Here is a 15219-nt window from a genome sequence, read left to right as displayed (position 1 = left end):
CTAAGTAGGGAGTGGCTGCCATCCTGAGGATTCTTCTAAGCCCCAGTGGGATGTGGTGCTGAGATCCTTTTTGAAGTGATTTCTGTGAGGCACGACTCTCCTGTCCTAGGTAGACCTGAGCCAGGGAAGATAATCTAACCTTTCAACTCCTCTGGAAGCAGCAATCTTAGGAATAACTGGAAAAGGGGCCTTCTGGTCTGGCCAGCTCTTTTGTAAAACGGTACTGATGATTATTTAAATTGTCTTTTATGGTAACATCTGTAAACAGCCTGTCTTGTGCTCCAAATATGGTTTGATTTTGAGATTGCTGTGGAGCCCTGCCTGCCACTCCAGCGGGGTGGAGGTGGCCCTGTGAGTAGGAAGATGTAAGTAGGAAACATTTGGTGTGCTGGGAATTAGATAGCTGTTTTTCAGTTCACCATATGACCTGGCATGGTTTAGATCACAAAAAGCTCCCTGCTCTGTGGCAGGACACATAAGTACTGATCACCTGGGGTGATGAGAGAGAGTTGTGGTTTCATTCCAAGTTTTGAACATTAGGACCTCCTCAGCCACCCACCCAGACTCCCTCTGAGCTCTGGGCTCATCCCCCTGTTGCCCAGATGGTCCATGTTCAGGGAATGCAAAATAAGGCCTAAGAAAAATGTTTGGCAAAGTAAGTCTAGTGCCAAAAATGCATGGCATTTCAAAGCCAAATATAAACGTCTTTGAATTACCTGTACTTTTAAATTATTTTCCAAACAGGTAATTTCTGGATCAGATGGGAAAGTACCAGGTTTCCCTTCTTTTCTCTTCATGCAAGGTGCCTGGCTAGCCCAGTTTCCTTTCTGTTTCCAGCCTTCCATCTCCTGCCAGGAACTCTCCCACTTTGGAACAGGAAGCCCTGCCAACTCCTAGGCCCAGCAACAGCCTGCAGATATGTCCAGCAGGATAGGGAGATGATTTGCAAAGTGATTGAAAGATTCTGTCTTCCTGTTTACAGGAACATTTTTTCAAGTTAGGAGCTTGGAGCTTTCAGACTTAGATTTGTCTCTTGAAACCTTTGTAAATTAGACATCAGAGGTGTGGGATAAGCACCTTCGTGCTCTGGCTCCAGCACCTTTCCCCATCAATCAACAAGTCCTGTCAATTCTACGTAAGTACAAGGTCCCTCTCAAATACACACTGCCCCCACCCCAGTCTAGGCCGCTGTGTCCTGAAATTACTAAATAGTTTCCCAACTGATTCCTGCCCATTCTCTTCATGCAGCCAGAGTGGCCTTACTAAAATGCAAATCTGAACAAGTTTCTCCCTTGCTTCATTAACTACTCCCCTACCCACCCAGGTCTACTCACTGCTCTTAAAGGAACTATTTCTCCTCCTCCACCCCACTTCTTTTGGTAAATTTTTACTCATCCTTCAAGTCTCAGCTTAAATGTTACTTCCTCAGGGAAGGCTTGCCTGATTCTCTGTACCTGCCCTTACTGGGTCAGGTGACATTCGCATGTGCCCATGACACTCACTGCATTTATCTTATGCACTGTATTGAGGTTGCTGTTTAATTGCTAATCTTCTCTACTAGACTCATAAGAAATACTTTTATATCAAGACATAGGCCAAACATTCATATAAAAATATATGCAAGGGAAAGAAAGTTTCATAAAACTCTTATTTTGTAAAATCACATTCGAATTCATGTAAAACTAAATCTGGTCACACCTTACTGCTTTGACTTCCCAACCCTTAGATGGGTCAGGGCTTCTAGTGTGAAAAAAATACTCTAAATTCCATGAAGTGGGGGACAATTTCCCTCATTCACGGTAATTGGAATGCAATAGGAGCTTAATAGGTATTTGTTGCTGGAATTATTAACGATAATATCTAATTCATATAATCCTCGAAGTTCCTACGAAGAAACTATTATCCCCACTTACAGATGAGGAGGCTGAAGACAGTGAGGTTAAGTAACTTGCCGAGTGTCAAAAAGCTGGTAAGGTAGATGGCAGAGCCAGGATTTGAACCTGAGTAGTTTGCATTCAGAATTCTTGTCCTAGTCACTCAGCTCAGTATCCTTTGGTCAAGGTGCCTGTGAATGAATTTACCAAGCAAAAATGTCAGAAAGGGTCTCCTTGCAGCTACTTCAAACTAGATCTCAGTCTGCCCTGCAGAGGCTCCTTGGGCAGTATTTATGTCTGTGCAGTGAAGAAGGCATCTGGCAAGAACAGCTGTTCCCCTTTGCTCACATGTGCTCAACCTCCTTAACCACCACGTCTAGCAATATTTAGCAAGTAGGGAGATTTAATTGTATAAAGGAAGAGTATAGATACTTCCAAAAATGCAATTTCACATTGTTATGAACTATGTGCTATATATACCCCCCACCCCTGCAAAACAAATCCTTTAAAAAGAAAGCCACCATGAGATTGGGGTATTTATTTTGTTATCAGTAGGAAACTGTCTAGATTAATACTTAAAGATAGGGGTAAGAAGATCGTGTTCCTCAGGGGTCAGTGCTATTTATAGGATTTTAATCTGTAAAGGCAACATTTGAGAAAGGACATGATTGAAATATTTGAATCAAAGAGTATGAATAGACAGGAAAATATTTATTTGCAGAATTTCCAAACTAATTCTTATATTATTAGCCCTGATGCTGAACCTTAAGTTGTGGCATTTACAGTAATAAAGAAATGGCTGGCAAAGGGTTTGTATTTCATCTTTATTACATGAATTACATGCAGGTCACATGCAATACACAGATGTTCTCCTATTTAATCACCTGAATATAACTACAAGGAGATATTTAACAGCCCTGTGGGGTAAAGTGTCCTGGATACAGAACATCTGGGGTTTGTTTCTGGCCCTATCTCTAACCAACTTTACGACCACAGATTCCTCATGAAGGAGCCCAGACCCATGATCACAGTGTTTGGCAAATAGTAACAATTAATTAAATGAATAAATAATGAGTGAACTAAAAAGCTACTTCCAGCTTGAAGACTATGGATTTCATTCTAGGAACAATGAGAAATATAGTATAAAAATGTCTCCGAATCTTTTCATCACCTTCCTTGTTGGGTGATACAAAGTTGGTTCCTCCACTAATTAAAAATCCAGATCTATCTCTATTAGACAGGTTGGCCTTCTTGGATGCATGGTAGCTCTCTTTTATTTCTGTAGAGCCAATGGGTTAATCTTAACTTACTAGTCTATACGTGTAGATACTTTGGAGATGGATTCTATGTACACCTAAAATTATTTTCTTCTCACTTTCACTTACAGAGCTATATTTTAATGAAAATATTTCCTTTAAAAAATTAACATATTAAATGTTTTTATTTTCTAGCAAACCACGAGATTATATTGTTTTCTACATTTTCCTTAATTAAAAAAATGAAATGGCAAAATGTAGGCAAAATGGCACTTAAAAGATATATCCAACAACCTATTTTCCAAACTTGAAACCAGGACACCTGGCTTGACAAACACTACAGTGCTTACAGAAAGTAGGTGAATGTATGTTTGAAATGAAGATTATCCTGAATGATCTGTATGTAGATTGGCAAATGAAGCAACCCTAGCTGCAGCAGAGGGATGGTGTCTTTATCAGAGAAAAGTCACACAGAGGGTGTCAGTCAGGACCTCAGCATGTGGTTGCACAGATTGTGCCCTGTATAGTGCCAGGATTGTGAACTATACAACAGGTCTCCTCCAGGAGGGACCATTTGGCACCATTCACATAGATGGCAATGTGAATGGTGCCCTCTGGAGTTGTGCAGTGTACAATCTGCACAACAGTACACAGAATCTCTGCAAGAATTCCATTGGTAGGAAATGTGCTCTCTTGACAAGATTGGAAGAGGCAGCCTGCTGTTCTTTTTAAGATAAAGTCATTCCTCAGATTAGATGGCAATGACAAAAATTCAACTAAAGTCTTGTTTTTTTTTTTTCCCCAGAAGGTTTCTGCCACTGTATTCTACTTTCCTTAAGTTGCTAGCAATTCTTAAAAATGCAAGTCTGGGCCACGCGCGGTGGCTCACGCCTGTAATCCCAGCACTTTGGGAGGCTGAGGTGGGAGGATCATGAGGTCAGGAGTTCGAGACCAGCCTGGCAAACATAGTGAAACACCGTCTCTACAAAAAATACAAAAATTAGCCAGGCACGGTGGTGGGCACCTATAATCCCAGCTACTTGGGAGGCTGAGGCAGGAGAATCGCTTGAACCCAGCAGGTGGAGTTTGCAGTGAGCCAAGATTGCGCCACTGCATTCCAGCCTGGGCGACAGAGCAAGACTCTGTCTTGGGGAAAAAAAAAATGTAAGTCTGTAAGTAACTCTGAACTTACTTTTTGAGCTTCATTGAAGAGAATAAATTGAACAAAAGGGCATTTAGAAAAAGCTGGGGAAGTTTGTAGACAACTGCAAGGGTCAGGGAAGTCATAGGCATGGAAGCTCATGTATACATGACTCTAATATAAGATGAAATGTCTCCAAAACCACATGCCTTCTACTTTAAAGTGTTTAGCTTATCAAAGAGGAACATTTTCACAAGATACTCTAGGAATTTAAAACTGTTTTGGTCATGTCTTGACATAATTCTGGAAACATTATAACGTCAGAAAATAGCATTGTCAGTGCTACACAGCAGGATGCATGGAGGTAGCTTGGTGGGACAGACGAGAACTCTTCGGGATACTTGGCTCTGCCTCTGACTAGCTCTGTGTTTATGGGCAAGACCATCCCTGCAACTAGCTCTCTGGGCCACTGGCTTCCTCATGAAAGCAGAGTTGCGTGAAATTGTCTGAGCCTTAGAAACTGCCAGAATTTCATGGGTTGCAACTTAGGTGCCTCCAGGGGCCAGGCAGGTGAGGTAAATGAGTGAAGGTGGCACCAGGGGTGACAGGGAGTTCCAGGTCTGAGTCATTAAGTCACTAAACAATGCAGCACAAAGGCATCTGATATGGTTTAGCTCTGTGTCCCCACCCAAGTCTCATCTTGTAGCTCCCATAAGTCCCATGTGTTGTGGGAGGGACCTGATGGGAGATGACTGAATCATGGGGGCAGCTCTTTCCTGTGCTGTTCTGGTGATAGTGAATAGGTCTCATGAGATCTGATGGTTTTAAAAATGGGAGTTTCTCTGCACAAGCTCTCTTTTTGCCTACTGGCATCCACACAATATGTGACTTGCTTCTCCTCACCTTCCACCATGATTGTGAGGTCTCCCCAGCCATGTGGAACTATAGGGGCAATAAACCTCTTTCTTTTGTAAATTGCCCAGTCTTGGGTATGTCTTTATCAGCAGCATGAAAACGGACTAATACAGTAAATTTGTACCAGTAGAGTGGGGTGCTGCTGAAAAGATACTGGAAAATGTGGAAGCGACTTTGGAACTAGGGAACAGGCAGAGGTTAGAACAGTTTGGAGGGCTCAGTAGAAGACAGGAAAATGTGGAAAAGTTTGGAACTTCCTAGAGACTTGTTGAATGGCTTTGCCAAAAATGCTGATAGTGATATGGACATTAAGTCAGGCTGACTGAAGTGGTCTCAGATGGAGATGAGGAACTTGTTGGGAACTGGCGCAAAGGTGACTCTTGTTATGTTTTAGCAAAAAGACTGGTGGCATTTTGCCCCTGCCCTAGAGATCTGTGGAACTTTGAACTTGAGAGAGATGATTTAGGGTATCTGGCAGAAGAAATGTTAAGCAGCCAAGCATTCCAGAAGTGACTTAGGTGCTGTTAAAAGCATTACGTTTTAAAAGGGAAACAGACCATAAAAGTTTGGAAAATTTGTAGCCTGACAATGCAGTAGGATAGAAAAACCCATTTTCTGAGGAGAAATTCAAGCTGGCTGCAGAAATTTGCATAAGTAACAAGGAGCCGAATGTTAATCCCCAAGACAATGGGGACAGTGTCTCCAGGGCATGTCATAGGTCTTCATGGCAGCCCCTCCCGTCCTAGACCTGCAAGCCTAGGGGGTAAAAGTGGTTTTGTGAACCGTGGGCCAGGCCCAGGGTCCCTGTGCTGTGTGCAGCCTAGAGACTTGGTGCGCTATGTCCCAGCCACTCCAGCCATGTCTGAAAAGGGCCAACATAGAGCTCAGGCTGTGTCTTCAGAGGGTGCAAGCCCCAAGCCTTGGCAGCTTCCATGTGGTGTTGAGCCTGTGAGTGCACAGAAGTCAAGAACTGGGGTTTGGGAACCTCCACCTAAATTTTGAAAGATGTATGGAAATGCCTGGATGCCCAGGCAGAAGTTTGCTGCAAGGGCGGGGCCCTCATGGAGAATCTCTGCTATGGCAGTGTGGAAGGGAAATGTGGGGTCAGAGCCCCCACACAGAGCCCCTACTGAGGTACTGTCTAGTAGAGCTGTGAGAAGAGGACCACCATCTTCCAGACCCCAGAATGGTAGATCCACCAACAGCTTGCACTGTGCACCTGGAAAAGCCACAGACACTCAACAACAGCCCGTGAAAGCAGCCGGGAGGGAGGCTGCAGCCTACAAAGCCACAGAAGCAGAGCTGCCCAGGACCATGGGAACCCACCACTTGGATCAGTGTGACCTGGATGCGAGACATAGAGTCAAAGGAAATAATTTTGGAGCTTTAAGATTTGACTTCCCTGCTAGTTTTCAGACTTGAATGGGGCCTGTAGACCCTTGGTTTTAGCCAATGTCTCCCATTTGGAATGGCTGTATTTACCCAATGCCTGTACCCCCATTGTATTTAGGAAGTAACTAACTTGCTTTTGATTTTACAGGCTCATAGGTGGAAGGGACTTGCCTTATCTCAGATGAGACTTTGGACTGTGGACTTATGAATTAATGCTGAAATGAGTTGAGACTTTGGGGGACTGTTGGGAAGGCATGATTCGTTTTGAAATGTGAAGATACGAGATTTGGGAGGGGCCGGGGCAGAATGATATTGTTTGGTTCTGTATCCCCACCCAAGTCTCATCTTGTAGCTTCCATAATTCCCATGTGTTGTGGGAGGGACCCAGTGGGAGGTGATTGAATCATGGGGGCAGGTCTTTCCCATGCTGTTCTCATGATAGTGAATGGGTCTCACAAGATCTGATGGTTTCAAAAACAGGAGTTTCTCTGCACAAGCTCTCTTTTTGCCTGCTGCCATCCACATAAGATGTGACTTGCTCCTCCTTCCCTGCTGCCATGATTGCGAGGTATCCCCAGCCATGTGGAACTGTAAGTCCAATAAACTTCTTTTTTTTTGAGAGGGAGTCTCGCTCTGTCGCCCAGGCTGGAGTCCAGTGGCGTGATGTTGGCTCACTGCAAGCTCCACCTCCCAGGTTCTTGCCATTCTCCTGCCTCAGCCTCCTGAGTAGCTGGGACTACAGGCGCCCGCTGCCACGCCTGGCTAATTTTTTGTATTTTTAGGGAGACGGGGTTTCACCATGTTAGCCAGGATGGTCTCGATCTCCTGACCTCGTGTCCACCTGCCTCGGCCTCCCAAAGTGCTGGGATTACAGGCGTAAGCCACTGCGCCTGGCCAGCCTCTTTCTTTTGTAAATTGCCCATCTCCAGTATGTCTGTCAGCAGTGTGAAAACGGACTAATACAGCATCCAAATTAAAAATCGGAATGAAAAGCAGGTTTCATCCTCAATTCATCCCTAGATCACCACTTGGACCTCAGCTCTTAGCTCCAGATTTCCAGAGTTCCAAGTTACATGAACATGAAAGAGTCAGGGAGACTGTATATCTTGGCTTGGGCAGGATGGTCCTGCTTTATACTTGTTGTCCTGGCATAATTATTAATGGCACCCTCCTTCACTCTCAAAAGTATCCTAGTTTACATGAGAAGTCTTACAGCCATCCAAAGTAAGGGGGAATCAGCAGTGACTAAACACAAACTTTTAGGAGCAAGTTCATTTATTCAAATTTGTGCAAGCCTTCAGATGAAGCTAAGTAGATTTGGCATTGTTTTGTAAGTATAAAGATAATTAAATAAACTTCCAAAATATCCCAACAGAATGGGTCAATAAAAGCAGTATGTCATGAATTTTAAAATCATAGACAATATAGGAAAGGCTATCAATATGTGAAAGATGTTGAAATTCACTAATAATCAAGAAAAATTTCAATAACAATGAGGTAACATTTTGCCTACCAGAGTATTTAAAAATTATTTAAAACTCTAATACCAGGTGGCAGGATAGATTTATCAAAGGAACTCTCATATACTGCTGATAGGTTTATAAATTGACTAATACAAACTTTCTGGAATGATATTTGATAACATGTTTTAAACGTCTTTATGAAGTTTATGTCCCATAACCTGTTATTAATTCAACACATTACTTATTGAACAGCTACTACGTGTCAGGCACTGAGGGATAAAGTGGTAAAAGAGACAAATGCTATTTTCTCCAAGTGGGATTTAAGTCTAGTGGAGGAACAGGCATTCCAGGGAAAAAATACACAACAATTTAAATTACAATTTGCAATAAGGACCCAAAAAGTAGACTCAAATGATGCTAAGAGAGCATGTGGTTAGTGCATGCACTGGGGGAGGTATCAGGAAATGGGTTGAGCAGCTGAAGAGGGAGGGAAAGGTGAATAAAGTCTTGAATAAAGGCTTGAATAAAGGTTTTGAGGATGGAAGAAGCTTAACACATAGGACTAATGGGAAGGAATCACTAAGCTGGAGTAAGAAACAGTGGTAAGCTGATGGTGGAGAGTGAGGAGGGGTTGCAACTAAGATCTTTATCCTAACAACCACTCAAGGATTGTGAAAGCAGATTGGTGTTTTTGAAACTCTCTGCATGGTGGAGAACTGAGAAATGAATAGGTCAGGACAAGGCTGGGTGCAGAGACTAATTAGGAAATACATACAGCAGTCCAGGAAGGAGATGATGGTAGATTCAATGAAGATTGGGAAGACAGAGAGAAATAGAAATACTAAAGATATTTAGGAAGTAGAATCAACAGGATCTAGTGACTAAATAGATGGGGGTGGTGAGGGAGAGAAATGTCACTGATGGGTTCCAATTTTGTATCATAAGCAACTTGGTGGAAAGATGGTGTCACTTTACTGAAATGGGCAGTAGGAGGAGGAGGTTTTGGTAGGGGAGAAAAAACAGGGAAGATAGTGAATCCTTTTTGGATGTTCTATATCTAAGATGTTATAAGACATATAAGTGGAGATGACAAGTAGATATTTAGCTATGTAAGTTTGGAGCTTAGCAGAGAGATCTGGGACTGAAGATATAAAGATGGGAATCATAGCATATGGATGGTATTTGAAAGCTTGGTTTTGGGTGACATGATCTTGAGACAAATATGGAGTGAGAAAACAAGGCCAAGTTCCTAGTCCTAACGGACTCTAGCACTTATAGAACTAGGAGAAGAAGCATGAGTTTGTAAGGAAGATGAGGAGCAGAAGCGGGGAAGGGCCAATAGTTACTCTTCTAATAATCTAGCCTAGGGACACAGAAATGAGGATCTAGATTTATGCACGAAGAGGCTCATTGTGGCATTTACCATAGTGAAAAATTAGCTTCAACCTCAAATGTCAAAAAATAGATGTTTACATACATTGTGACACGTTAATTCTGGGGAATAAATGCAGTCAAATAAGATGCTTTTGAAAATTATAACATTAAGTGAAATGATATGGTTTGGATCTGCATCCCTACCAAATCTCATGTTGAATTATAGTCTCCAGCTTTGAGGTGAGGCCTGCTGAGAGGTGGTTGGATCATGGGGGTGGATATCTCAGGAATGGATTAGCACCATCCCCTTGGTGCTGTTCTCGTAATAGTGAGTTCTTGAGAGAGCTGGTTGTTTAAAGGTGTGCAGCACTTCCCCCCACCCTGCTCCCTCTTGCTCCTGCTTCCACCATGCGAGACACCTCACTCCCACTTTACCTTCTGTCATAAGTAAAAGCTCCCTGAAGCCTCCCCAGAAGCAGATGCTGTCATGCTTCCTGTACAGCCTGCAGAACTGTGAGCCAATTAAACCTCTTTTCTTATAAATTACCCAGTCTCAGGTATTTCTTTATAGCAATACAAGAACAGACTAATACAGTGAATAAAAGAGGGTATAATATTATACATACAACATGATCACATTAAAAAAATTAAATGGTTATATGCCTAGAAAAAAAATGTAGTGGAATGTTAACAGAAGTTAATTATGGATGGTAAGATTGCAAATGATTTCTTACCTTTGTATCTATTTGTATTTTTTAGTTTCTTTGCAATAATCACAAGATTGGTGGTGTTTTAGTCCATTCTTGCACCGCTGTAAAGAAAAGAGGTTTATTTGGCTCACAGTTCTGTAGGTTGTACAGACAGGGAGGCCTCAGGAAACTTACAATCATGACAGAAGGTGAAGGGGAAACAGGCACATTTTACATGGCCAAAGCAGGAGGAAGAAATAGAACTGGGCCTGGGTTGTGGGTGGGTGGGGGAGGGTGCTACACACTTTTGAATAACCAGATCTTGTGACAGCTCACTCACCATCACGAGAATAGCCCTGAGGGGATGATGCTAAACCACGCATGAAGTATCTATGAAGTATCCACCCCTATGATTCAATCACCTCCCACTAGGGCTCACCTCCAACACTGGGAATTACAATTCAACATGAAATTTGAGGCCGGGCGCGGTATCTCACACCTGTAATCCCAGCACTTCCTGGGAGGCCAAGGCAGGCAGATCATGAGGTTAGGAGATTGAGACCATCCTGGCTAACACTGTGAAACCCCATCTCTACTAAAAAATACAAAAAAATTAGCTGGGCTTGGTGGCGGGCACCTGTAGTCCCAGCTACTCTGAAGGCTGAGGCAGGAGAATGGCATGAACCTGGGAGGCAGAGCTTGCAGTGAGCCGAGATCCTGCCACTGCACTCCAGCCTGCGTGACAGGGTGAGACTCCATCTCAAAAAAAAAAAAAAAGAAATAATTGTTCAGAAGAGCTGGAATTAATTTCTATAAATTCTGTGATGAATCCCTTTATAAAACAATAATTTTATAGTTCCATAAATCATCCACTAATTTGAAGTTTTTGAATATCAGATTTTCTTGCCAAATATAGACTGCATCAGCACACTATGGGGTCATAACAGACTGAAGGACAGGTTGGCAAACTTTTTCTGTAAGGGATTAGATAGTAAATATTTTTGGCTTTGTGAGTCATATGGTCTCTGTTGCATATTCTTTTTTGTTTTTTTAAAGCAACCTTTTAAAAATGTAAAAACTTGTAGCTCTCAGGCCATAAAGAGTAAATGACAGGATGGATTTGGCCCACTGGCCACAGTATGCTGACCCCTGGACTAAAGGATGAATGCACAACAATGCATACGTACTTTTTAAATAAAAAGAGCTAACATAATATTGGAATTGTAGGTGAATCTTCAATCATTAGAGTACTAGAACCAGTTTGTATCTATTTTCAACAGGAAGCTGACTAAATGGAAAAAGTCTAAAAGAGCAATACTTTAAAAAAAAAGTTTATGTGTTTTTAATGGGAAATTGATCCCATGCAATTATGTCAAAGAGTTGTTATTTTTAACCTAGAAAAGTAAAAGCTAAGGGGAATTTTTTTTTTTTTTTTGGAAAATGAAGAGTCTTTTAATATTTCTTCTAAAATCTTAGGTTTTTGGTATTATGAGGGGAGTGTTGCTGTTATATACAAGAAGCTATTCAGTTGTTCATAACACAAATTTGGGAGCTGTCCTTGTCTCCCTCCACCCACTGCCCCATCACCAAATGTGGTTAATGCTGGTAGTATTTCAAGCAGATCCCTGTTCCTGGCTGCTGTATATACCTGACCCTACCCCCAGCTGCTGTGAGTGTTTAGCTGTGAAGGACGCACAGGTGTCCTTTATGGTGAAATTTATTCCTCTACTTTCATCAGGCCAAGGATAGAATATCTGATTCCACATCCTACCTGGCATTTCCTCCCTGTCTATCCTGCTTCTCTCACTTTCTCACAAGTTTATCACTCAATAAAGCATCAGCACCCAAATCCCTATCTCAGGCTCTGCTTGTAGGGGACCTGATGTAAGACACCAAGTCCTAATGATTCCACCTTCTAAATATATTTGGCTATACACCTACTATGTACCCACAAAAATTAAAATTGAAAAGATATAAATTATATATGTGCATATATATGTATATATGTGTGTGTGTATATATACATATATGTATGTATATATACACACACACATATATATATTTGGCTTTTTGACCAGTGCATCTGCTTGGACAAAGGGTATTGAAGTAATCTTATAACTTTATTCTACTCTATGAATAAATTTCTAAATTTAGTATATGATGTCAATACTGTTTATGAATATAAGGAAATAGCTTCAGTGAAGTGATGCCCCAATGATCTGATAAACAAGAACTCCCATAAGGATAAACAAAGAACTTAGAAGAGGTTTAGTTTTCAACTGATATTACTATATAGAATTATTGCTGGTATTACTAGTACTAGTGAGTGGAAACCACTGAATATCCAGTATTATCAATTTTGCTAATTGTTACTGATTATGTTTTAAAATTACACTAATAACTAATAGCCTACAAATAATCTTCTAAGACCTTTCCACTTTATTATACTATAATACATTCATTGATGCTTAATAGGATGTGAATATTTGCTGACTCCAAAGAATACCTTTATTAGAATATGCATATGTGTTCAATTTATCTTTTCAATTACACCTACATTAAAACCTTCAAAATTAAGTTTGCAAAAACAGGCTATGTGCAAGCTGCGTAGCCTCTATGACTTGTGACCTTCTGCTCTATTGCATTCTGGTTAATGATTCACAATAACCTTCAAGAATAAGCACCAAGTAAATCAAGGGGTTCTGCATGGCTCTCCAGGAATGTTGCACACAATGCCCAGCAATCTAAAGCGCGACCTAGTGCAAGATGGGAGCTGGGAGCGTGATGAACACAAATCCACAGCAATGGCCAAGGAGATGGTGTTTTCCCAATGGAAACTTCACAGCTTTCCCCAACTCCTTCTAAAATAGTTCTCTCTTCACTTTTCTTATTTTGGAAGTAGGAAATTAGCTGCTGTTGCTTCTTCTTTTTTTTTTTCAATTCTCTTTCAAGATGGGGGTCTCACTTTGCTCACTCTGTTGCCCAGGCTGAGTGCAGTGGCACAAGCTCAGCTCACTGCAGCCTTGTCCTTCTCGGGATCAGGTGATCCTCCCACCTCAGCTGCCCTTGTCCCCCCAACTCCCCGCTACCCCACCAGTAGCTGGGACTACAGTTGCATACATTTCCTCTCCCCCAGTAATTGGGACTACAGTAGTGCACACCACACCTGGCTAATTTTTTGTATTTTTTCATATGGAGATGGGGTTTTATCATGTTGCTTAGGCTGGTCTTGAACTCCTGAGTTCAAGCAGTCTGTCCACCTCAGCCTCCCAAAGTGCTGGGATTATAGGTGACAGACACTGTACCCAGCTGCTTCTTGTACTTTCCCAGTGAAACACATTTTGTTTCAAGTTATTCTTAATCATTTTCAATGGTAACTCTATTGTAAAAAATAAAGTAGACCATTCTTTGGTTTCATAATCACTGAACTGTTCAGTGTTTGGTTACCCATTTTTAGTAACTAGATTATCCAGCAACAGAGACTAAAATGCTCTTTTTCCCTTCTTTACTTCTTGGAGAACAGGGTCAAAACAGAAGCCTCTGAGTATCTTGTTATTTAAATAGAGGCAAGTCCAGATTATTCCAATATTTGAAATGAGTCTATTACCTAGGAATTCCTTTTGACTTTCATAAAATGACTTTGGTGAGTTACAGCCACATTCTTCATCCCGAGCATTGGTGTAATTGCCCAAACCTTGCTCCCATGCTCGGTAGCCCAGGTAGGAGCTGGGCACAGGGAAGGAGGGTGGCAGGGGTTGGCATGAGCCGGCACATGGGGCCAAAGGGCAATATTTGGGCCTAGGCAGTTAGGCCAAGTCACTATCATGTTGGTACCACCTCCATAATTTTGCCATATTATACTCCATCTCTACTTCTTCTTATATAATTCTTTTCTTTGAATCAACTCATTTTTAAATTAAATTTATTCAAAAGGGAAACTTTACATTAGTACTATCAATGAAATATAAGTATCACTTGCTAACGGAGAACAGTTACGTTACACAGTAAACACATATACTGTGTTTCATCAATTTTGAAACACACTTTAAAAAATAATTTTGATATCTCTGAAATCGGTGTAACTTACAATCAATGGCATCTAGCAATTATAATTGGCAACATTTCTCTTGTTCTTAGTGGTATATAAAATAATGTGCTTTACACATAAATGGCATATTAGATTTGATGAGACAAACTATAAAAATGATGTTATTAAATTTTTAAAAACAAAAGGTAAAAATAGTAAACAAAAAATGGAATAAATAAAATGGACATAAAATGTATGGCTGAAGATGTTTCTTATTAGAAGGATGAAACTTTTTGATCAAAATAGTTGGATATTCTACTTGATAGTTTCAGACAAAGTTGAGGATCCACTTTAATGAGATGAATCTGTCCATTTTTATATTAACCTACATTAAAAATCTGAACTTGCATGGGGATGTGGTTGGAAAGCTGAAAAGATATTTGACTATTTTATGTGTTATAATTAAGTATACATGTATGTACTCTGCAACTTCAGGGAGTGACATTTCAACATATCACTGAATAAAACACACAGGTGCCTGTGGAATTCAGTGTATGGGAGTCTCACCCTGTTAGTGGTCCTGGCTGTCTATGCTTCTCATGGCCATGAGTACTGAACCTGTGGTCATGCCCATGAAAAGCACAGACATCCAGGATCACTAATAGGGCTTGGAACATCTGTGAATATACTTGGGCACCTTGTCCCTGCTTTATGAAGTTAGGGTAAGGTTGATTACCTTGGCCCTACCTATATTTGTCTCATCCTAAACAACATTCTGCATGAAATCACAGGTCTTATGTGCTAAGTTTTCCCCCAAATATAAATGACCATAAATACAAGTCTGCCAAAAGACATTTAGCTGAGTATCACTTAAAAATTGCCCCCTCCCACACTCTGGGAAATATTTGTCTAGATAAAGCATTAAATAGGAAGGACTCACAGAGACAAGGAAGACTGGGTTATGTAGCTGGAGCCAGATGCATCAGGTGGGTTAAGGAGAGGAGTTAAGAGGCAAAGACTGGAGGAGCTTCCCAGGTCCAAGACTGTTGGCCCAGACTTCTAGAGAAGTCCCTTGGTAGGGAAGTGCT

The 15219-nt window shown here is 41.3% G+C and overlaps 1 protein-coding gene and 1 long non-coding RNA gene across 2 annotated transcripts in view; one reads left to right on the top strand and one right to left on the bottom strand.

Moving 5' to 3' along the window:
* SCHIP1 (schwannomin interacting protein 1) overlaps positions 1-2065 on the bottom strand; it is a 138365-nt gene extending 136300 nt beyond the window's left edge. The window contains exon 1 of the mRNA XM_054552923.2: positions 1914-2065. The gene's annotated coding sequence lies outside the window, so the exon portion shown is untranslated. The remainder of the gene's footprint in view (positions 1-1913) is intronic.
* LOC134761048 (uncharacterized) overlaps positions 1-15219 on the top strand; it is a 34519-nt gene that overhangs the window by 1437 nt on the left and 17863 nt on the right. The window lies entirely within an intron of this gene.

This window comes from Pongo abelii, chromosome 2, assembly GCF_028885655.2.
Source record: "Pongo abelii isolate AG06213 chromosome 2, NHGRI_mPonAbe1-v2.0_pri, whole genome shotgun sequence".
NCBI lineage: Eukaryota > Metazoa > Chordata > Mammalia > Primates > Hominidae > Pongo > Pongo abelii.
Note: the sequence above shows the minus strand (reverse complement) of the source record. Positions and strands in the feature narration are given on the sequence as shown.